The sequence below is a fragment of the Schistocerca cancellata genome, chromosome 11 (assembly GCF_023864275.1).
Source record: "Schistocerca cancellata isolate TAMUIC-IGC-003103 chromosome 11, iqSchCanc2.1, whole genome shotgun sequence".
In the NCBI taxonomy this organism is placed as follows: domain Eukaryota; kingdom Metazoa; phylum Arthropoda; class Insecta; order Orthoptera; family Acrididae; genus Schistocerca; species Schistocerca cancellata.
In genome coordinates this window covers 30605635-30630709 of record NC_064636.1, presented here as the reverse complement: position 1 = coordinate 30630709, position 25075 = coordinate 30605635, and the positions used below count along the sequence as shown (strand labels likewise).

Genomic DNA, 25075 nt, shown 5'->3' with positions numbered 1-25075 from the left:
TAATATCTGATCGCTGAAAAGTATTTCACACCAGTCAGCAAGGTGCTGCATCAGACTATTCTAATTTGCAACATACCGAGATTGACGCTATATCAGTTCTATCACCAGAATTTTCGCTCCTGATATCAGACTCGATTTACTTCTCCATATTCAGCAAACATTCTACTCTACCGTGCCTGTTGTGTTCAATAACAATGAGATATTAGTAGCGGTATTCACACTACATAATGCGACTATCATCTGGAACCATACAGTCAGTCTACATTTAACTGAACACAATCACACCACAACATGACACGCATACAAAATGTGAAGGAAATCGTCTCTATCTGGTACTGTTGTCTCTACTTGACGTAAAAGATTGCAACGAGCAAAGTAATTCTAGTCGTATTGGAGACAGAACACCGAGGCCCCAGTTTCAGCACACGAAAGCAATTTCGCAACGTCGCACAGGAGTCTCCACACTCATCGGTCACAACGGGACAGCTGAGACGGTGACGCAAGTCGTGGAGCTACAGGTAATAAAATTACACTTACCTCCACTCATACATCGAGTAAATAAGTGCAGTGGAGAGTGTATACGCCTGTCAACTCAGCTGCTGTCACCTCACTTCACTCCCTGTGTCCGCAGCTCGCCGCTCCCCGCCAGTCCGTGGCTCCTGCCACAGCTGCCAGCGGCCTCTCTGCTTGTGAGGCGCCAGCAGGCAAACGGCAGAACAGTCCGTGAGGCCGTCACTCACACTTCACTCACAAAGAGTACTGACAAGGCGCAGACACAACATTGCCTTCACGAATCTTTTCAACAGTAAAATTTCTTCTCCGAGACCTTCGCTATTAACGTCTACACTGTAGCAAGATTCGTCGTTTCCCACAAGCTCTTGGACCGGAGAATCGTTTTCGCTTACGTAGTTCCACGGGAAACGGAATGTCTCCGTGTTGCGTGTGGCTGCACACGGTACAGTAAAGTTCCTTACAGCTGTGTAATAACGTGGCAAACATTTAGCTGAAAACTGTTCTTCGAGCTTTGGTTTAAATAGTCCCCTGATGCTTCATCAACAAAGCGTTTCCTTCTGCCGGGCCGTTTCTCTCCGTCATCAATCATTACATTCAGTTCAGGTGATGTTCCAATATTTTCTCCTACTTCGCAACTTCCTGCGTAAATAGGATCCCAACATTTCTCAGCTGATTTAATTCTTCCACGAGACTCTTACTACTACTACTACTTGAAACATACGTTTCTCCGGTTTGAAGTACAACTTTACGTATGTTTATTGCAGCCAATAATTTCAAATACTTCTGATTGCTCCTCAGTTCAATGTGTTGCTCCCGCAGTCCAGGTTATTAGCAAGTTCAACCGCCCATTGTAATCCTGGCAAATCCTCGGCAAATGGATGCGTGGCACCTACCCACACAGACCCTGTCGTTGCCGATATTTTCTTTTTAAAACCTTCCATAGCTGCCACTTTCATTTTAAATGAGTTTCTTAGAAACAGCAGTTGTACTGGAGACAGAGGAGAAACGTCATGGGGAAGTATCGCAGTTAACTCGAGTGCTTCTTTTTGCCACGTCTTCCCCACATGTGGCACATGTAAGCTGACGTTTCGTTGCTCTGTGTGCAACTATGACTTCCGTATCAGACACAATCTTACACGCCTCCGCCGTGATATTAAACGCTCTTAGTGGAGGTAACAGAGGGCCATGTTGTGCATCTCGCCGAAAGTTCGGCACGCGCCTGACGCCCTCCACCTGGTGCTGCCTGCTACTGCGGCTCACTGGAACGGCACAGCAGAGGGGAAACAGCCCAGAACTCCGTCCCCATCCTCGCATCGTCAAAGACGCCGCAATTCACTGCTCATATCGCTCAATAACCGGACGCCAAATAGTCTGAAACGTGTTCCTGTTTAAACTCGTGTATGTAAATGTCTGGTTGGTATCTGAGAAACTGGTAAAATTTATGTTGATATGTAAATAGCTTAATCTCAGAGCAGGGCAGCAGAACTGTTTTAAAATTAAATTTTGATCGGAAGCATGTGAAGCACACGCTACACGATGCGAAATTCAGACTAGCCACCACATCCAACAACTCGCCTGCGAGAGAGCATGGCGTTTTCAATGAAACTTACAAGTGCCATTTGATTGCAAACAAATGACTCAGGTTAAAATGTTGGCCCTGAATGTTGTTAATGTTTATCTTCAACCTCGCAAAGAATCACTGTACCAGCAGTTTTACAGTGATTACAGAGCAAATGAACACAAAATTTTACGCATCCAACTTTGTGTTAAAACTGTTCCAAATCTCACAAGGTAACACCTGTCTCAGATCATCTACCGATTTGAAACCTCTGAAGTGATGTACTTTCACATATATCCCAACAATTACGCTATCTGACAGTGGGCAATGGTAATTAAATATGTTGGCCTACCTCTGAGAACGGAAGGTTCGTTTCTTCTGCAACCTATTTAGTATTAGTGTAATGACAGAACTGTCAAAAACCGAAAAAGAGGAACTGAAGTTAACGACTGACAAATGAGAGAAAGGTTCCAAGTATAACTATGCTTCACTAAGCCACAACAGCAACACACCCTTTCATGAATTACAACTACACATGTCAGCACACTCCCTGGTGCGACGCGCCTACACACTACGAGTGAAATACTTGAAACGACTCACCACGCAGGAACTGGAGGATTTACTGTGATTTCGCGCGCTGCGTTGATGGCTACAGTGCTGTGCTGTAATGCAAAACACATTGTCCACCTTGCCACCATGAATGTTTACATCGTTTGATATTTGAAATGTTTGCTTTGTTTACATCGTTTCATATTTGAAATGTTTGCTGCTATGTTATTGGTTTTGGGGTGATTTCTACATTTCGTGTTTTTACTGATACGTCTGTGGTTAACAGCCTCCAGCTGTTCCAGCACAATATGTTTCCAGAACTGAGTCTGAATGCAGTGCTGCACGGCCCAGACCGTACATGAGAAAATCATTACGAAATATTATCAGCCCTGTATATGTTTACTGACAGCTGCACAGTGAAGGCTGATATTAGGGAAGTATTCCGTTTTTCTCCCATTGCCAGTTATGGAACAGTTCTTACAGGTTGCGACAGTCTCTAGGAGACTACAGAACAATCAGGTGAAGAAAGGTTCAACCGTAATTTCGTAACTGTAATGTAATTCAAATGACGCAACGGATATCTGATTGTGCAAAAAAATGTCTTAGAGCTGAAGTGGAAAAATAATTACGATAATCGGTGTTGAGTGCACCGCCATCGAAGAAAATGGAAAATCTACAAAGTAATGGAGCTAAATAACTACAAATATTCCATAGTTTAGTTTTAGACCTCTTTCCTTTGGCAGATTCTTAAAATACAACGTTGTGTGTATGTCTGTTTTCACCTCTGCAACTGAATGAAGCGCAGAAAACTGGAGGTAGTCCCATAACGAAACTGCGGAACATCATTTCTCAGCGGTTCTATAATTACGTGTTTTGTGATGCTAAATCCAAATTTCGTGTTTGGTGCATTGTAGGAGATCGGCTTCACAACGAAAGATCTCACAAATTTTCACACTTTTCTCAGATTTTCGTTCGTTTCACGAAGACTATGCGTTTCTCGGAGTTGAAAACCCGGCACAAAATTACAGCAGTCAAACTCTTCTACAAAACTCACCAATCAGGTCTGATTTTCTGACAGCGAGCGGTGACGGCGCTAGAGCGTGCTGAAGAACGGCGACTGCCGAAAATTCGGAACGCTCCTTTAACGGCCTTCGTCTGTTGTTCTCTGCTACTCCGGCGCACTGCAACGGTACGGCACGCTTCAGCAGAGGGGAAACAGCCCAGAACTCCGTCTGCGTTCTTCCCATCACCAAACACAACGCCATTCACAGCACATATGTTGTGATAAAAGTAAAGTGATATCTTTTGAAACGTGTTCGTATTTATTTAAACTCGTCGTTTAAAGTGTCTGTCTGGTGTCTGAGAAATTATTGAAATTTATTTTGATACCGAAATATGTAAATCTCAGTGCAGAGCATCAGAAATGTGTAAAAATAAAATTTTGAACAGAAGTATGTGAAGAACACGCTACACGATGCGAAACCCAGGCTAGCCAGTACATGAAACAATTCGCCTGCGAGAGCGCAGGCGGTTTTCGATGTAATTTATATACGCTACTTGTCTACAAAACAAATGACTCAGATTAAAATGTTGGCCCTGGATACTGTTAATCTTTATCTGTAGACTTGCAAACAATAACTGTACCAAAAGTGTTTTTGTATTTATAGTCCAAGTGAACATAAAATTTAACAGATCTGAGTTTGTGTCAAACTGCTTAAAAATTGACAAATAACACCTTTCTGAAACAATTTACCGATCTGAAACGTCTGAAATGATACGATATCTTCACAGATGCATTCTGGTGTGTGGCGGAGGATACTCTGAGTACCACAGGTGTTTCAGCCTTTTCCTGTTCCAGTCGCCAATGTGTTGTACTCTCTTAAAAAAGTTTGAAATCGAGTGAAAAACTTCACGTCCACAAGAGTAAACAGCTTTCATAAGTTTCATCTCAAAGTATCAGTTCCCATTACGATTAGCAGAAGTGCCGAGCGTATCCTTCACGTACTTCCGTTCAAAATTTAATTTTTATACAGTTCTGTTGAACTGTATTGAGATTATGAAATTGCATTGTCCTCCTCTTCCTAAAAGATCCTTCACAACTGTAGTGGACAAGGTTCATTCTCACGCTAGGCTTACTGTAACTCAGGAACCAATCGAGAACGGAGCTGAAATTCTGCCGTTTGTACTGACATACTTCCCACGTATCAATGATTCGGAACGGAGGACTCTAGAATATTCGGTAAGTGAAAGGCCGTGCCAGGTTAGTCCTCAGGGGCGGTGCGAGAAATATCTTCGGACTACTCGCCTGTTAAGAGCTCTGTCTGGTTTTTCGTCCCTTGGCGACAGACCGACGTCGGGCGGCCACTGCTCCCAGAATCCACTCAACTCGTGACGTGTTTATTGCAACCGATCCAGCGCCGTCACGCATGCAGCACGCCATAATCTGGAGAACTTGGCCTTGAATTGCTCTCACTGTCTCAACGTGGTATTAGTTAACTGCAGGAGCGTCTACGGAAAGTTCTCAGAACTAATCTCGCTTATAAGCGGTAACAACGTCCACACAGCAGTAGGGACGGAAAGCTGGGTGAAACGCGAAGTCAGTAGCAATGAGATTCTAAATTCCGGTCGCAACGTAGGTCTTAAAGAGAGTTCGACCGCTGGTGTTTAAAGCAGTGAGAAGTAGGATTGCATTAGAGAGATCAGTGGAGATCCCGAATGTAAAATGATTTGTGTCAAGGCAAGCGTTAAAGCTAAATCAAACGTGGTGATCGGACGCTTCTATAGACTCAGCAGCAACAGTGGCGCAACAGTTTCAGCGGAAGCTGGAGAATATTTCGCGTGAATTTGCTGTCCATGTTACAGTTTTAGGTGGAAACTTTATCCTGCCAACTATACAGGAAGACTGACGTGGCTAAGAATGGTGGTAGGGCCAGAGAATCATAATAAATTGATCCAAGTGCTTTACCCAAAAACTACCTCGAGCCATTAATCTGAGAAGCGACTGGTGAAGATAACATCTTAGACCTGCTGGTAACAGAGAGACCCGAACTTTTCGAATGTGTTAGGGTAGAACTGGGAATCGGCGATCACAAGGCCGTTACAGCATCACTGAAGACGACTGTAAACAGGAATACAAAGAAAGGTGGGAAGGTCGTTCTGCTTAGCAAGAGCGACGAGAAACAGGCTTCAGACTACCTGAGCAGTCAGCACCAAAATTTCCTCTGCAGTACTAAAAGCGTGGGTATCAATGGAAGGAGTTGAAGAGCATCGTACAGTACGCTGTAGGATCATAGCGATGAGTTTAAGGCCACTGATTTCCATACAAGTGCGCCTCGGCGCACGCCGGAACACGAGAGAACAGTACAGAAATGTCAGAGATCCGAATGTCAACAATGGAACTCGAGCCAAAGAAAGAGTTCCAGAATGAGATTTTCACTCTGCAGCGGAGTGTGCGCTGATATGAAACTTCCTGGCAGATTAAAACTGTGTGCCCGACCGAGACTCGAACTCGGGACCTTTGCCTTTCGCGGGCAAGTGCTCTACCAACTGAGCTACCGAAGCACGACTCACGCCCGGTACTCACAGCTTTACTTCTGCCAGTACCTCGTCTCCTACCTTCCAAACTTTACAGAAGCTCTCCTGCGAACCTTGCAGAACTAGCACTCCTGAAAGAAAGGATATTGCGGAGACATGGCTTAGCCACAGCCTGGGGGATGTTTCCAGAATGAGATTTTCACTCTGCAGCGGAGTGTGCGCTGATATGAAACTTCCTGGCAGATTAAAACTGTGTGCCCGACCGAGACTCGAACTCGGGACCTTTGCAAGGTTCGCAGGAGAGCTTCTGTAAAGTTTGGAAGGTAGGAGACGAGGTACTGGCAGAAGTAAAGCTGTGAGTACCGGGCGTGAGTCGTGCTTCGGTAGCTCAGTTGGTAGAGCACTTGCCCGCGAAAGGCAAAGGTCCCGAGTTCGAGTCTCGGCCGGGCACACAGTTTTAATCTGCCAGGAAGTTTCAAAGAAAGAGTTGTTTGTGGGAAGCGATCCACAACTGTAACATGCTGCGTTACTCTCTACGAAAACCTGCGTAAACATTCGGTCTGATGGTTTAGGCAAACACGTTTACGGCACTTTTATCCACGTACAAGTAACTTCAGGGGGCGACATTTACGCCGCGGGGAAACTCGCAGGTGGGGGCGCGACGCGGAATGTTGGCAGCGAATGCGGCCGAGGGCCGCGCATGCGCAGAAGCAGCGGGCAGGGCGGGAACAGGCGGTAGGCGCGCTGCGAGCAGAGAGAGGGAGAGAGAGAGAGAGAGAAAGACCGGCCACGCGACGGGGAGGCCGAAACTAAATCGGGATTGTCACTTAGCATATAAAATCTGCAACACTGTTTGGCGATTCGAGCTCCAGTTCTACTCGACAGTTCAAAATTCAGCCGTGATTGCAGACACCAGCGTCCGGCTGCCAGTTAATGTCACGATATTAGAAAGATATTTTCCCCCGATGTACCAGTAATTTCGCAGTTGTATCTCAGCAAGTTACATCTACCTAATGGCCGTATACGGTGTACTAACACTAAACACTATTTTGATAACAGTTCTTTCACTTATGAGACAAAACGTTGCATCATAAAATTTCTGCTGCGAACTTGAGCCATACGCAGTGTCATAACAATAACAAACTACACAGTTACAAGTATGTTAAATACGGACATGCTTCCATTACTCGAAGTATGTCGGTACAAAGTCCCCCTGGTCTAACGCTGCCTCCAGCACACGGCAGGCCGAGTACACAGCCAGACCGCCCGACACACACACTGCCTGCCACTGCCGTGAAAGGAAGCAACACCCGTGGTGTCCGCAACAGACCTACAACGAATATGATTACAACGATACTACAGAAATTGAGTTCATTTATCAAATTCACAGGTTCATTCAGATTTATGACCCAAAGTACTTGAAAATTGGCACAGCAAATAGGACACCGCGTTTCCATTTCTCATTTAAGTGCCGACACGAGATATTTCTACATTGTGGGCATTATCCAAAAAGCGTGGGCCTCCAGTTTAGCGGCAGCATCATCTCCTGAATCAAATCGAGGGTGGAACGGAGTGGAGTACAGCAGAGACAGACCAACACTTCACCACCACTCACACACGTAACTTCATTGCCGCATCCTACACAATGCAGGAAGGCCATCCTTGGATAAAATATTGCCCGGTTTCGGCCGACAGTTGTGAATTCTGTATGTGTGGAGAGACGCCCACGCGGCCGTACCTCTTTGAATACACCGATTCTCGTCTGCCGACCCAAGTTAAGCTACTCTGGATGGCGAGCGCCTGTTGGCTTTAGTTTTGTATTTTCGCGTCCTCTGCTATTTATACCCAATATTGCGGTAGCAACTGCATTACACATGTCGTACCACGTCGCACGCAATCTTCCACACCGTCGCCGTGGTGCTGGACACCCTGTGTAGAGGTGACACAGCCCACTCCTGTACCCAGCTGCCGGCTGTAGCGAGGTGTGAGAGGTTACGGCAAAACACACACCGTGTCCTCCAGAACTCAAAGTACTGCCGTTAAGTCGATCTCACGTCGTACACAATTCGCGCCACGCCCACTGCTTACACGTTTCGTCATTTATCCACAGCCACAGCTACACTACGCCCAGCAGAGAATAAATCCTTACCATCACCTCATGAGCGTAATTCCTGCTCAAAAAATTCTTCGCATTCAGTCTCGCCACACAGGTCACAGGGAGTGCCGTGAATGTTTCGCAGCTTGCTACGGAGATTTAGGATTGGCGCCAACTGAATGCATCAAAACGAAACACGGATCAAAGGCAAACACCTGTAAGGACTGTGTGAAGAACAAAATTGTTGTCAACCTCTCAGATGAGGGTTTGAATAGTGCCGCATGTGGTTCGTTGGGACTGAAATGCTCTACAAAACCGACTGTTGGTTCTCCGAAGTGAAGAAATCGTAGGCAGTTACTCTCGTAAAGAAACGGCCAACGATAGTGACGTAGATGACCAGCAAATGTTTCCGAAATAAATTTAAGAGTTAAAATTTCCATGCCGCAACTACAGAAAGTGTTGCTGTATGGGATGAAACAACGTGCTGAGAAATGTGTGGTAAGGAATGCTTACATACTGGTAGCCCTGGTGGAAAGCAATCCGATGAATAGGGAGATGCAGAATAACGTGAAATCCGGTCGTCAATAGTCGCGACGTTTAATGTACACACTTTGGACCTATTCCTATGAAGCAATAGAAAAGTCAATCAGTGACAGAAACACCATCTTGCATGACATGGTTTCTGATATTGCTAATGATATAAGGAGCGAAAGAATTTGTGCTTGACGAAGTTGGACTACCCGCATCCAAAACATCGCAGAAATTCACGTCTAGAAAGATAATAAAGAAGGTACCGAGAAGAAGGTCTTAAAACTGTATAATTCATATTTAGGTGTTGGTACATTTTGTCTGCTATGTAAAGAATAGGACCGCTGTTCACAGTGAGTCTACCGTGAACAATGAAACCAGTCTCTGAATTTGCGATAAAAGGACGCTTTCATTGAGAGGCGTGAAGAGGCGGATTTGCAGTCAGTATCTGCACCCACATTTCTATACAGGGTAATACACATTATCACTGTGGGTGGCTCAATGTCCATTGTTGTCTGTGTCAATCGGCTGGAAAGTGCAGGACTTGTGCAAAGGTCAACGTCACCCACAGACAAAGTAGTGACAGACTCATCGACATGTGGAAAAATGGAAACACGAGTGTTGTCACAGTTGTAATGCGTCACGCTTTTCCTCCGCTTTCAGGAAGCAAATCCCTCTCCTTTGCAGTTATGTGTTTAGCTGAAAGAAATGAAACTAAAAAGCTACCGCCATTCCCAACCGGAATTAACCATCGAAGTGTTTTCCAGAAAACAGTTCCACTCTTCCGCTAAACAGCTACTTTGTACATTCCGCGTCATACGCTGATAACAAATTAAGTTCAGCCTGTGTCACATCTGCAACGAAAAAAGTATTTTCTATTTCTGGCGACAATTTTGTGCGGCCTTTCGTCTTGCTACGACTGCTTACGTCCGTCTGAGCTGAATTCGCGTATGAGCAGTAGCAGCGAGCAGCCAGATGCTACCCAGAAATTTCTTTTTAATAATGCCAGATTCGCGCATGCGCAGAGCAAGCTGAGTTACAGTGGGGCGTCATTCTCCATGTGACCCGTGTGTATGTTTCGTGATATTGCCGCTCTCTCTTCCTTTCCAGCTTCCACATCAAATGAAAACAAAACGGATTTCTGTGTCTGGCAGCCATCAACTGAATTAATATACATTCTCATAATAATGAAAGACTAAAATAAGTCAGTAGTTTCAATTTTCTGATTTTATATTATTTCCACGTTATTAACAATCAATCATTAATCTCTTAATGAAGCTATTTCTGTCACATCTGTGGAGAACTTTGCTTCTATTAATTTTTTTCCGTTGAGGCAGTTAGTTTATTTGAAACCAAGTCTTTCGTTCCGCACTATTGGCGATAACAGGTATGAAGCTGACTAAGCAGGCAAATGTGGTCAGTAGATTTGAAGTAAATGTTTTGTTTAAAATACACACATCAAAAAAAGTTTTGCGTCACCCCGGTTCCGAGAACTCCTGAAGACAGACGTCGACTGTGGATATTGTATCAGAGACACGGTCGCTTTGACTGTTCAGAGATCTCACTAAACCGACCCAAACATGTAAACAACCATGCATGAGCAGCGCCAATTAGATGGAGCGGGTTGACAGTTGATCAGTTTGAAATGTCTCTTTCAACGGTCTCTCCGCGATATTTTCAGAAATTTTATAAATTATATAACTCAGTACATATCTCGAAATATCTCTTCTTATCTTACCGATTCCCAAACTCTAATATACGATGATTATCAATGCAAAGTAGTTTCAAGTTGTATTATTCCTTGGAGCGTGCATTTACTCCATGGAATAGCTCCTCTGCTGTCTACGTTTTCTCTTATGAAAAGGAGGATTCAGATCTTGCCCATCAGCCCTGAAAGAACGAAGATGTATATGTGTGTATTGTTGAGCTAGTCGCCATCTTGATGAGATTCTGTATGAGAAGGAATTTAATACACGAACTAAACTAAGGTAAGTGTGTTCGCGTGTTATTTAACTGATTACTATTGACAGTGTCTGCTTACTACGCTGTGTTGCACGGGATGAGTGGGGAACGTCTGATTTACACTGGAGGAACCTGCCGTTTTGTACGCTCAAGATATCCAGTTTATTACTTTCAATAAATGGGCTAACACCGTCTTACCAGCAGGTCTCCGGTCTTCCCCATGTGGTCACCGAAAGTTAATAATTATTACAAATGTTTTCAGGAGATGGACTGACAATTTTCGTCGCACCGAGACTTCGAAATTGCTTCACTGCCTTATGGAATTTAAGTTAAGCTCAATTTAATCAGGATAGAACAGTATTGAACTGTGTGAATGTGATAAGCCTGCTTTGTCAATGAAAATTCCCTTAATATACGAATGTTTTTTGCTATCCTGATCAGTGAAGCTAAATCAGGCCGGTGTGAGAGAGGTTTTTAAATTGCAGATCCCACAAAAAATATTAAAAGTTCCAGTCATTCCACCAGGAAGGAGGTACACGGCTCGTGTTGTTTGTAGTTCAACCACGCCTAGACGGCCAATACCGCGGTTCGATCGCGTCCGCATTGTTACTTTGTGCCAGGAAGGGCTCTCAACAAGGGAAGTGTCCAGGCGTCTCGGAGCGAACCAAAGCGATGTTGTTCGGACATGAAGGAGACACAGAGAGACAGGAAGTGTCGATGACATGCCTCGCTCAGGCCGCCCGAGGGCTACTACTAATTCAGTGGATGACCGCTACCTACGGATTATGGCTCGGAGGGAACGTGGCAGCAACGCCACCGTGTTGAATAGTGCTTTTCGTACAGCCACAGGACGTCGTGTTGCGACTCAAACTGTGCGCAATAGGCTGCATGATGCGCAACATCACTCCAGACATCCCTGGCGATGTCCATCTTTGCAACCACGACACCGTGCAGCGCGGTACAGATGGGCCCAACAACATGCCGAATGGACCGCTCAGGATTGGCATCACGTTCTCTTCACCGATGAGTGTCGCATACGCCTTCAACCGGACAATCGTCTGAGAGGTGTTTGGAGGCAACCCGGTCAGGCTGAACGCCTCAGACACACTGTGCAGCGAGTGCAGCAAGGTGGAGGTTCGCTGCTGTTTTGGGGTGGCATTATGTGGGGCCGACGTACGCCACTGGTTGTCACGGAAGGCGCCGTAACGGATGTGCGAAACGTGACTGCCGTCCTCCGACCGACAGTGCAACAACATCGGCGGCGTATCGGCGAGGCATTCGTCTTCATGGACGACAATTCGCGCCCCCGTCGTGCACATCTTGTGAATGCCTTCCTTCAGCATAACGACATCACTCGACTGGAGTGGCCAGCGTGTTCTCCAGACATGGACCCTATCGGACATACCTGGCATAGACTGGAAAGGTTCTTTATGGACGACGTGACCCACCAACCACTGTGAGGGATCTACGCCGAATCGCCGTTTAGGAGTGCGACAATCTGGACCACCACTTCTGAAGGTCTCGGCGTATGGTGGTACAACATGCAATGTGTGGTTTTCGTGAGCAATAAAAAGGGCGGAAATGTACAGTTTCCGGAACTCTCGGAACCGAGGTGATGCTTTTAATATACAGAACGTAATAGTAAAAATGTTAACCAGATGTAATTACTTGCCAAATGAAAGACGGAGGTACTGACTTGTGTGTGTTTAAAAGCGTTCTTTCGGGCAGAGCATCTTCATTTTGCAAATGAAACACAGTTGTTGACAGAGAAAATAGTGGCAGCCAGAATAATTTCATAAATGTGCTGAAAAACAACAGGAGAACAATGCTATTAGTGCAGTTCATAAGGGAATCTGTAGACAGCATTTGAGATAGCAGAATGTAATGTTAAAAATGTAGCCAGATGTTATTACTTACCAGAGTAAAGGAGGACGTAATCATTTCTCTACATTTGAAAGCCAGCTTTGCAAATAAAACGCAGTCGATGGCAGAGTAAGTGGCGGCACGCATAAGATGCTCATTAACCTGCTGATAAAGAGAAGGCGAACAAACCCATTGCTACATTTCACACAGGAATCTGTAGACAGCATTCGAGGTTCCAGGATATAATATTAAAATCGTTAATAAGATGTAATCGCTTACCAGATGAAAGACGGAAGTACTTATTTGGCCATATGTCAACACCAGTTTTCCAGTAGCTCATCTTTATTGGGAGTTAAAGCCCAGCAGGTGGCAGAGTAAACGGAGGCAGCCACAACACACAGCTTAACCTGCCGAGAAAGAGCGAGAGGACAAACCTGTCACTGGACAGGTCTACTGGGAGTCTGTTATTTGCACTCCTGGATTTTGTACGTACTACGCGTGTCTCAGACGCTAAGAGACACTTCTGATTCGCTTATTATTATTCGCTCGCAGTCTTCGCTCAGGGCAGCTGTGTCGCTGGAAGGTGTGCTCGTGTTGGTCATCGCTGCTGGGATGAAGGAAACATTTTTTTATTTGGTGGCACTGCAGTCGCGCGTAGTTAGATTCATTGTTGAATTAGACAGCCATGTGAGGGGAATTGAGATTTTTCATTAAAGATTGTTTAATTTTCACTGTAGGGGTCTGTCAATTACTTTTCTAACAATTGTGAGAGTAAGCTATAAAGGAAGAGAGACCGGCAATATCACGAAACACAGACACGGGTCTACATCTACATCTACATTTATACTCCAAGGAGTGCTGCCTTCGCACGGAGTGCTGCCTAAGCTAGAAGTGCTGCCTTCGCAGGGAGTGCTGCCTTTGCTAGGATTGCTGCCTTCGCACAGAGAGCTGCCCTCGCATGGACTGCTGCCTTTGCATAGAGTGTTGCCTTCGCAAGGAGTGCTGCCTTTGCAGGGAGTGCTGCCATTACAAGGAGTGCTGCCTTCGCAAGGAGAGCTGCCTTCTTAAGGAGTGCTGCCTTCTTAAGGAGTGCTGCCTTCTTAAGGAGTGCTGCTTTCGCAAGGAGTGCTGCCTTCGCAAGGAGTGCTGCCTTCGCAAGGAGTGCTGCCTTCGCAAGGAGTGCTGCCTTCGCAAGGAGTGCTGCCGTCGCAAGGAGTGCTGCCTTCGCAAGGAGTGCTGCCTTCGCAAGGAGTTCTGCTTCCGCAACGAGTGCTGCCTTCGCTAGGAGTGCTGCCTTTGCAGGGAGTGCTGCCTTCGCTAGGAGTGCTTCCGTCGCTAGGATTGGTGCCCTTGCTAGGAGTGCTGCCTTCGCTAGGAGTGCTGTATTCGCAGGGAGTGCTGCCATCGCAAGGGGTGGTGCCCTCGCTCGGAGTGCTGCCTTCGCTAGAAATGCTGCCTTAGCACGTAGGGCTTCCTTCGCAGGGATTGCTGCGTTTGCCCAGAGTGCTGCCTTCGCAAGGAGTGCTGCCCTCGCACGGAGTGCTGTCTTTGCAAGGAGTGCTGCCTTCGCTTACGATCTGTTTGCTACGAAAATGATCAGCGCACAGGGACCATTTCATGAACAACATTATTTGGCAGACCACTGAAGCACAGGGACAACTTTGTTTAATTCAAGAGATTAACAGTAAAGTTCAGGATTTAACGAGTTTGCACATTTTTACAATAGGAACACAGTAACAGAGCGTATCATCTCGTTGGCAGACATAAGACACACGCTATTGCAGGACAAAGAAACAGCAACAAATGAATGTGTACCCTCCGGTTATAAACGTACCAACTGACTCGCATAATTTCACCGCAGCAGCTGACTGCGGCTCTCCAGTTACACTGTTTTGTGATGCAGCATGTCATAAACGCAATGCCAGTAATTCTTGCTCTACGATCCCGTTACAAAGGACTAAAGTTAGAGGACACTTGAAATTTACTCTTCATGGCCACACATTTTATGCAGGGTTTTTGATCATCCCACATTTAATAACGGAAGTTATGCTGGGTATGGATTTCTTGATAGAAGATGAAGCCATTTTGGGCTTTAAAGACTCTTCTATTCTACTATGCAACAATAACCAGCAAGTTGCATTAGAGTTTGAGAACAGCATTTCCATCGAGGAACAGGAAATTAACGGATTGGAGCTTTTTCCACACACAAACAACACGCAATGGTTCAAATGGCTCTGAGCACCATGGGACTTAACACCTCAGGTCATCAGTCCCCTAGAACTTAGAACTACTTAAACCTAACTAACCCAAGGACATCACACAACACCCAGTCAGCACGAGGCAGAGAAAAAATACACAATGGTATACACAATTTTTCACCGACACATCTTTTGCTCTCGCCAATACAGGTGAAGAATCAAAGCCAAGGCAGACACTTGTGAAGCAGCAACAGACGAACCAAACAACAAACTGAATGGGACAGATATTTCAGCACAGCGTTAATAGAATTCCTAATGATTCAACTTTGCTCTCGCCACATTCAGTTTTGAAGAATAAAACTCCGCCAGACAAAATAAAAGAACTCGTTTATTTCCCCAAGTCACAATGTTTACGTCATCGTGAATTGATTGACATTGCAATTACTAATACAAAAAAGGCAGCTGAGAAAAGGAAAATGCTAATAAAGAAGGTAAGTCACAATAGCAAATTCAAAGTTGGACAAAAAGTTTTAGTTCGAGCGCACCCTTTGTCTTCTAAAGCAAAGAACAGGTGTCAAATATTTGTAGTCCTGCATAACGGACGATTTCGGGGTCGACGAATCCCACTTCCGAACGTAGTAAATCTTGAAACACTCAGAACGAAAGTTTCCAGAGGTTTCCATCACCTCGCCAATATAAAACCTTTCATTGTATAATTATTTGACTTTCTACTCTTCCTTGAGATGACTACACCATACCAAAATATAACACTTATGTTCAGAGAACACGTATTTCATTTTCTTATGACGTCAAGCGTTTGCGAGTAGTAGTTAAGCCTTTTCTACAGGTTTTCTTTCACTGACATGTAAGTGTACATGAAAATAAAATTTTTTTCTCATACAGTACTATAAGTACAAGCCACTTTGTATGTTAATTGTCACAGTCATTATTTTTATGTAATAGATACAACAGAGCACACATCACGCCATGCTCTAACATAACTCACCCCGATCTTTACACTACATCATTTTACAAGCAGAGATTACGTAAAAGAAGGCAGCAATGATTTTTTTCGTCAATGACAAAGGCATCACAGAAGATAAAAGCAACACGAGAAACAATAAATCGAATTTTGCGCGTCGCAAAGCATTTTCTCTTACAAGCTAACGTACAGAAGTATGCAACAACGGATTCCAGACAGTACTGATAAAACAGGTAGAGTATATATTTTTTCACAGGTATAACACGTACTGTCAGTAATCGGAGGAGATATTCAATTTAAGCGCCTTGCACTGAGATACTCAAAGACTGAGATATAAGCAGGATTTCTTCATTCACTGTTGGAATTTTATTGTAGGTGTCGTATGTGAAGTGAAGACTTAAGGCTTCATTATAGATGAAGCATGTGTAGCAATGATTTATAGATTTTTATAATGAGAATACGATGAGATAATAGGAAGTGAGAATAGCGAACTTTCTATGATTATTATGCAGACGTTTGTTATTTATGATATGAAGTGGCATATTGATGTTAGGGATTGTCACGGACTACGTGATGATTTTCCTCTTGTTGCATTCCTTGTTGATTATGTTTTGGTGTGTATCTCTGACGAGTAGTACTTCTAATGGTTTGAGAAAAGGTGTTGCAAAACGATAATACAAGGCTACGAATTTACAGGAAGATAAACACATTGTTTCAAAAATATGCAATTTTTTGTGAACAGCAATGAGAAGGGTTGAAGACTCTTATTACGATGCACTTGCTTTGATGAATTTCTGACTTTGCTTGTGCTAGTGTATTTTTTTTCTCATTTACAGGATAATACCATTTCTCATTCTTTTTCGCCTCTAGATAATAGACTGAATCGGAAACAGATAAATTCTTAATTGTTTTCGTTCTGCACCTTGACTTTACCTTTTCGTAGATATTAAGTACTCTTCCTGATACCACTTAAATTTTGCATTTGGGCCAGTTATAAGTAATCGGCACGTGGATAGGTTAAGGTTTCGTGAACACATTTTCGTTTGCTTTATGTTTTGTGACTCAGAGGCAAAAGGCATATGTAATAATTTCTTTTTTCTCTCTACAGCAGTAAAATATTGTTCACATTCCATTCCTTTCCCTCCCTTTAGCCTGTATCCTTATGGGACGAGTATATCCGAGTATATAAAAACATACACGCTGCAGAAATCAGTATTGTACGCTTGCATAACAACACGAGTGGCAGACGCATGCTCGTGTGAACAGTAAGAAGGCAGACGGCAATGTTTGCCTATTGATACTCTCACAACGCATTGTACATGTAGTGGTTACTGTATTTTAATGTTTCTTTTCTCTCACAGCGTGAAACCGATTTCCATTATGATTATTCTGTCTGACATGTCACTGCCGACACAGCAGTGTATATTGTAATTTGAATATTCGTAAGAAATGCTTGTTATTCTTTGTTTTTTAATCTGAGAATTCACCATAATTTATGTAGTTTTAAATAAATGTAAAAGATTTATTTTCTTTCACTGTATTGTAACAATATATGTGAAACCAGCACATTGATGGACTCGAGTAGAGATATTCTCTGCACTGGGAGACAGTTGGACGTATTATGGACGTTTTCTTTACGACGGCATGCCAAATCGATTACCGTGATTTTAGATGGCTTCACAGACATTTTGTCGAAGTGACGTGGAGGTACCTCTTGTGAGCGGTCTGGCTCTGGGTCGTCTCCGGGTTCATTGTGGACAGGCGCAGCGTCCACCGAGTCCGCCCTCGGCCGCCTCCCACACAGTCAGGGTGCGGCGCTCTCACCTGGTCAGACGCCACAGCGCTGTGAGTGAGTGCTGGGAGACACTCCGGCATGGTCTGCACAGCGTACTGCGTACACCCGTGCCAGCAGCTTCGAGTACCAAAACCACGGAAAGACATTGCTTCGATACACATTTGCTACGACAAGAAGACGACGTAATCACAGCCGGTCTCACGACATTTTGCGCAAAATAACGACAAAGAAAAATGCCGTCAGTGTCATTTTTTCCCACAATTAATGACTTTATAACTACGGCACACAAATGTAGTGGACATTTTTCTTTAACTTGTGCACACTGCCTTCAAACGAAATGTAGCGCATTCTAAATACACCTGAGCACCAGTGTAATCAGCTTTATATTTGGAGTGCAGCTGAGCGCGAAATGTACGATGATTTTTGCAAATTAATTCATGAGCGACAGAGCACTGCTACTTAAAAAACTTCTTTTTAGTGCATATACGCACTTAACATGTATATATTGCATATTCTTTTATCGCTATATATTTCTTTATAGTATACTGTACCACTTCCTAGCTTACTACTATTTTCGTGTAGTATTACGCAGACGAATTTTTCAGTACCATCTTTGACATGTGTAAACATCCTCGTGCAAAATTCTGGCTGGAAAGGGTGTCGGATAGCGAAATAGATTGTGAAATAGGTCTACTGTAAGTTTGTTCTTCTCCTTCTTCTTCTTCTTTCGAATAACCTATTTGGAGGGTACGATGAATCAGCTTTGGCTACTCTTCATTGTATTAGATTTCCTTAGTTTCCAAATTTCCTTCCTCCTTTTAGTGTGTTGTTCCCTTTCTTGTCGAGTCCACTCTCGTCTAGTTGTTTTCTTCCCCTCCTGAAATTCTACCTTTTGTACTGACTTTCTGAAATGTGTTCTGTTTTCTATTATGTCTATTGTAATTCCAGCGTTTTCCTTGTCCTTTTCAGTCTCTATGAACCATGTGGGGTAGGATTTGTAGCTATAGAGTAATGTGAATATACGTTTGGTTAGTCTGTTGTTGTCCATTCCGAATATACCTCCAAAAAACTGTAGTCTTCTCTTCCACATTACATCAGTTAGTTTTTCAGTTTTCAAGTACAGCACTCTGTCTGGTCTTAAGCTGTACTCAGCATTATCGTTTCTTTTAGCCCCCAGTATTTTCCTTAAAACTCTTCTTCCGACCTTCTGTGAGTTTGCCATTTGCATTTCAGTACTTTATACGTACTATGTGTGTCTGAGACGCCAAACGACAGTCTCGAGTCTCTCATTCTCCACGGGCAGTCTTTGGCCAGAGTCTGCCTGGCAGCGGGGAGCGCCGGAGTTGTGACGTCAGAGGGGCAGCGGGGCAGGCGCCGAGCAGCGGACTCGTGGCAGAGCAGCCGTGGAGGGGGGCGCGTCTGAGTTACAGTGAACTGTGTCTGGATGTTGTGAGACAGGGGGGGAAGACTTGACTAGTGATTTGGAATGAAATGAGAGCAGGAAAGAGTATGAGGGGGAATGAAGGCAACATTCCTTATTTAGTGACACCGCAGTCGCACGTAGCTAGATCCACTGTTGAATGAGACATCCACATCAGGGAACTTCAGGTTTTTCAGTAAATATTGTGTAATTTTCACTGTGAGCTGTTTTTCATGTTTATTGATTATCTGTCTAACGTTTGTGAGAGTGAGAGTTTGGTATCGGCTTCGTCCTTTGTCAGTGTTAATAAATGTTGTAATATGAACTACATACAACTAATAATACATCATATAATTTTTAAAAAAATGTCGTTAAAGGCATATTTCACCTAAGAGCATTGTGCACATGCTCGGTCCAAGTCATTTTTATTTAAAGGAGTGTCTCAGTCAGTCATGTGTATAAAATGGTTTACTTGCTGTCTGAAGCACTGGCAGTAACCTGTCAGCAAGTGTTCGGAAACGTGAGGTACTTTGTCTCGGTGGTATCTACTCCGAATACAGCATAAAGGCGCACACTGCGTCGAACAGACGTTGCAACGTAATATCGAGTACGCATCTAACAAAGGGATTTCCAAATGTTTCCTCTGACGGAACACTTCGAGAATGCTGGCACTTTTACGGAACGCCTTGTTCGTTTTGTCTGTTTTGAGAAGGATTTGTTTTATTCAGTGATTACTTCAATTTAACTCATGACTAATAACACAGTAATCATATAAAATGAAACAAAAATTAATATCGTCAGCGTGTTCACGAAAAAAACGCCATGTTATAAGCATTTTTTCGTGGAGCACATTTTCTGTCCTCGCGGAGCACCAATGTTTCACAGGACACAGATTGGGCAACCCTGCTCTAAGAAAATGCTCTGTGTTGAGTGCAGGGTGAAAGAGCACCGGTTAGTTTGAGACACACTGCGAATCTGTTTGTCATCCTCAGCAAACTAACAAAACACAGTTGCACAGGTGCGTCTAATTTTGGCTCCCAGACTGAGATTTCCACTCTGCAGCGGAGTCAGCGCTGATATGAAACTTCCTGGCAGACTGAAACTGTGTGGCGGACCGAGTTCGAGTCTCGGTACACAGTTTTAATCTGGCAGGAAGTTTAATTTATGCTTACTGAAAAAGACGCACCGTCCAAAACACAGGGGCGAAAAATTCATTAACTGGATAGAATTGGAGTAACATTTTTCCCAATACGTATACTGGGTAACGTGGGACTAGTACCATCGCCGTAGTTGCTTTCAAATCAACAGTTCGCTTAACTTTTTTGTTATGACTGACAGTAAACATTGAATGACGTTCGCTACGAGACTGTTTCTCCCATCGCGGGCTACTTATCGTTACAACGCAGCAGCACTGTAACAGTGTGTGTGTGGGTGGGGGGAGGGAGGGAGGGAGGTTTTGGTGCTCGGTTCCTGTCTGAGCTGGCTGCGTAGGGTTAACTGCCTTTGGTTTACTTCGAACCGGCGGCCATTTGTGTAGCCATTCGACATCTGTCTTACTGCAGCTACGTTACAGAGTAATGTATTAAGCGAGGTTAGAACCACGACCCCGAGCTGGCGCCCAGGCAAGTTGTGCAATGCGATTAATTCGTTTTGCAAAAGATTTTAATTGCGATGAAAGTAATGCACAGCTAATGGTGCCATTTGTAGTTGCACCGATAGCACTTTGTGTGCAATAACATGCAGAAAACACGTTTATCCGGGAATGTTTTGAAACGTGCAGCTTCCGTACTTTTAGCTTGCATAAATGGGTTCAAATTTTGCACGAAGGAAGCTAAATGGATAAAGTCAAAACGAGCCAAGATACTAGGTACACCTGGTTTCAGTTATCATCTCTACGTGCGCCAGTTGCTACGACGTGCTAATTTAGGTGCCCACACGTGCACCTTTACGTGTGTAAGTCGACGTGCGCGACCGATACGTGCCCGTGTAAACCCCGCTCAATGTACCACTCTGTACCTCCCGAGGTCTTTAGCAAACTAAAGAGAGACAAATACGGCGTAGTTTTTTAGTTGATGCCGATTTTTACTGCACTACACACGCTGCCTCTTGTGAAAACTGTGTTGTAAGTCATCACACACACACTACTACTCTCATCCCTTATCGTCTTCAGGAGTGCAGGTTACCGTCCGCTTGGGGCGCTGCCGTCGCTGTGCATAAGGAAAACGGGCACCAGTGTGGTGGGAGTAACCTGTTAACTCTAGACTGCGGTTAGACAACACTCAGTCGCTGCGACGCGATATACACAAATACACGTCAGGTGTGTCGTAGGATCCTCAGTGCCTTCTGATCTTCCAGCAAACGGCCTCGCCGCAGTGGTGACACGGGTTCCCCTCAGATCACGTGAGTCAAGCGCTGTCGGGCTGGGCTGGCACCTGGCTGGGTCACTGTCCGGGTCTGCAGAGTGCTGCTGGCAGGCGGGGCGCCCTCAGCCCTCGTGAGGCCAGTCGAGGAGCTACTCGGGTGAGAGGCGGCGACACAGGTCACCAGGACTGGCGGGGTGCTCTCCGCGTGGCCATCCCTACCTGCATCCAGCAGTGCCTGTGGGCCTCGGACGACACGGCGGCCGGTCGGAACCGTTGTGCCTTCGAAGAGTGTTCGGGCGGAGTCCTTTGTGTTCCCGTGGTCCGCAGATAAAACATCTTGACGACAAAAAAATTTATCGCCAACCGAGCGAGGTGGCGCAGTGGTTAGACACTGGACTCGCATTCGGGAGGACGACGGTTCAATCCCGCGTCCGGCCATCCTGATTTAGGTTTTCCGTGATTTTCCTAAATCACTCCAGGCAAATGCCGGGATGGTTCCTCTGAAAGGGCACGGCCGACTTCCTTCCCCATCCTTCCCTAATCCGATGAGACCGATGACCACGCTGTCTGGTCTCCTTCCCCAAACAACCAACCAACATTTATCGCCAAACCATTTCTTGGAATAGCTGAATTTGTAAGAAATCGCTCATCATTATTACACGCATAATAATAAAAAGATGTATTGTACGGACATAATGTGTTCGCTTTTCTGCATCTACGAAAAATGGTCAGATGCAGGGGTGTCACGTAAGTTGGTGTGCCAAAGAGTCGGAAGAAAGGTCGACAAACGCGGATCTAACAAATAGTAAATCTTATTTATTCCTTTCCAGCATTTGTCACGGTTGTTCTGTAATAGACACCTGCATAAAAAGAGAATTCGAAGTTACTAGTTTTCTTTTAAAGAAATCGGTAACACGAGAACTGAATTTCAGTTGTCAGTGTGGACAAGGAAGTTTTCTCGGCGCAAAGGTAAGAATAATTCACCAGTCAGCAGGAGAGCGGAGACAGCTGCGATGGTAAGCAGTCGCAGTTGCGAATTTTTGCGGTGTGAGTTACTCGCCTCCAGATCAGCTGGGCAATGTGCTGAAATGCTCCTATGTAGTCAGTGACATTTGTCTTATGCCAGTTAACGTGTACGAATCACATATGTGCTCGAAAAGCAGATAGTTTTTAGCGTTCTGTCTGTCTCTGTTTCTCCCTGTTCCACAATAGTCGGTATACATTACAACCTTCATAGGCAGAACCGATACAGTAACTATTGATTGTCTTTCACAACAAATAGACGACAACTAATTCTCTTTCTATATTAGCATCACGACGATTGTAACCCTCTTTTAATATGTGGCTGCAATATGTAAAGCGCCACAGCACCGCGTCGCAATGGAAGATGCCAAATTAAGGAAAATATCTCAAGCAGTCAGCTAATGAAACACAAGTTTAGGCCAGATTAATTATATGTAAGCGACAGGGTTGCATACGGTTACATAAACACCCCTGAGATAATTTTAGAGTGTACTAAAGCTACAGCCAAACAAAAAGTATGCACTTGAAACTCCTTAACTATCTAAAACGACGGAACTTTTCGAGTGCTAAATGTATTTTCTTAGTGTGGCCAGTAACAGACTAGGCTGTGTCGATTGTAGAATACACGTAAACCTTCATAGGCAGCTTTCTAGGCAAGCAAAATCGTCTCCAATGCTGGTTTGAGGGCGGCGAGTTTCCTGCACTATTATTGGTGCATTTGCTTGCCGACGGCCACAAACACATGTGAAAACAGAGAGGGTACTACGAAACGTGAATATGTTTAATGAGAAAAAAGAGTTAGCAATAGATTTAAATATTCGCCGTAGTCTTTTGGGAATATTATTTCACTTTACATGTATTCAGGTAAAACCGAGGTACGTCTGTTGCGTGAAAAGACAGGCCGCAGAGGTGAGAATGTGCAGCAGTAACTTCTACTGACACGGCGGTCATTGTCTTAGCGTCGAGAAGCTGCAGAGCATCTCCAAGACGTGACGACGTTCCAGGCATGATGGAAGCAGCGTCGCAGACGTCGACACCTTCTCTGCCAGCACGGCTGCAGTCGGCTGGTCCCAGAAAGATGGAGAGATTCGTCCGAACCTCGGTTTGTTATTCACGTTTAATACGGCGCCTGTCACAACAATGTCGCTGTTATGCACTCCGGTCCCATTTGCAACGGAATTTTCGGCACAGGTCTGTTTTCACGTCTTTGTAATTGTTCGTTTGCGTATTGATGAAGAAACGAAAACCTCTGAAGTAATCACGATAAAGAGTTTACGAAACATTTAGCATTTGAAAGAGAACTATTATGGAAATTACTGTAGCTTAAATAAGTTAGTATCATTTTCAAGCGAAGAATACGATGGGTAGTTTCTGTTGGAACGAATGACGACTTTTGCGATTCGCTTTCCACGTCTGCATTCGAGTTTTAACCGCTGTTTCACTGCAATAAAACATTATCACTCCATGTTAACAAACCGGTGCTCGAAGCTCACCTAACGTATGTGACTGCCGACATGACAATTAACAAGTAAGAAGACGATAATCTTTTATATATCGTCCACTACTATTGCGGATTTACTGAAATGCTTTAATATGCGGACAGTGTTTAATACAGCACACAATCGTTTGCTGCAGGGAGGTGGAACTGTTGTGCAAGCACGACGCCAGAAGTGATTAGTGGAAGTCAGTGGCATTTTTCACTGAAGAATACGACGCGTAATTTCGATTCGACAGAACGATGACTTTTGCGAGTTTGTGTGTGGAAGGCCTAACTTTGAATGTGGTCTTATACAGACGAAATGCAGTTACGGGTACCCCACAGACGTTATTTATCGTTTAAAAGTTTACCCGTTTCTAACGCCGAAAATTGTAAAGTTTGACTGGTGGTTGTGCATTTACTATAATTTTTTCCGTTTTCATTTTCTTCATAAAACCGCCATTATTCGCGACAAAGTTCTAAACTGCCGATATTGTGGAGCGCCAGCGGTAACAATCACTCCCTGAGACAGCGACAAAGCCCTGTGGGCCGCAGGAGACGGAGAATAAACGGAAAAGATAAACTCAGCTTGTATATTTCTACGATTTGCAAGCGCGATTAAATGCATTCAGAGACAGTACCGTGTCATAATGGGAGTCCGACGCTGGTTTTCCGACTTTGTGTAACCCGTGGCGGCGTTCGAGTGGCGTGGCGGAACGCAGGCGGGCATCTCGTCTGGAAGTCGTTCAGTGACGGATGTGAAGAAAGGCAAACGCAAGCAGTGGTGTCTGAGCGATGTTTTGCCACCCAGCACCGTTACACGCGCCAGACATGACGTGACAAGGGTGCTGGGCACAATCTCAGGACCTCCGTACTTATTCTTGTATAAAATGAAAGTCCTTAAAACGGGAGAACGAGCGACGACGACTGTTCAAACCCTTGTCCGGCCATCCTGATTTGGGTTTTCCGTATTTTCCTGAATCGCTACAGGCAAATGCCGAGATGGTTCCTTTGAAAGGGCTCGGCCGACTTCCTTCCCGATGGCACAGATTGCGTCGCTGTTTGCTCCCCTCCCCCCATCCAACTAACTAAAACGGTAAAATAATGGAATGCTGTGGTGGTGTTCCTTCCCTTCAAAATATAGTACGAAGACCGGCATCGGTGACCAGGTTTCGGGTATCGATACGATGTCGTTCACATGACGAACCGGAAGCG

The 25075-nt window shown here is 44.6% G+C and overlaps 1 protein-coding gene and 1 non-coding gene across 2 annotated transcripts in view; both read left to right on the top strand.

The window, feature by feature from the left end:
- LOC126108593 (uncharacterized) overlaps window positions 1–25075 on the top strand; it is a 539378-nt gene that overhangs the window by 438294 nt on the left and 76009 nt on the right. The gene's annotated exons all lie outside the window — the stretch shown is intronic.
- Trnas-cga (transfer RNA serine (anticodon CGA)) lies at window positions 6531–6605 on the top strand. Its single transcript has one exon. It is a non-coding gene; the product is annotated as a tRNA-Ser (tRNA).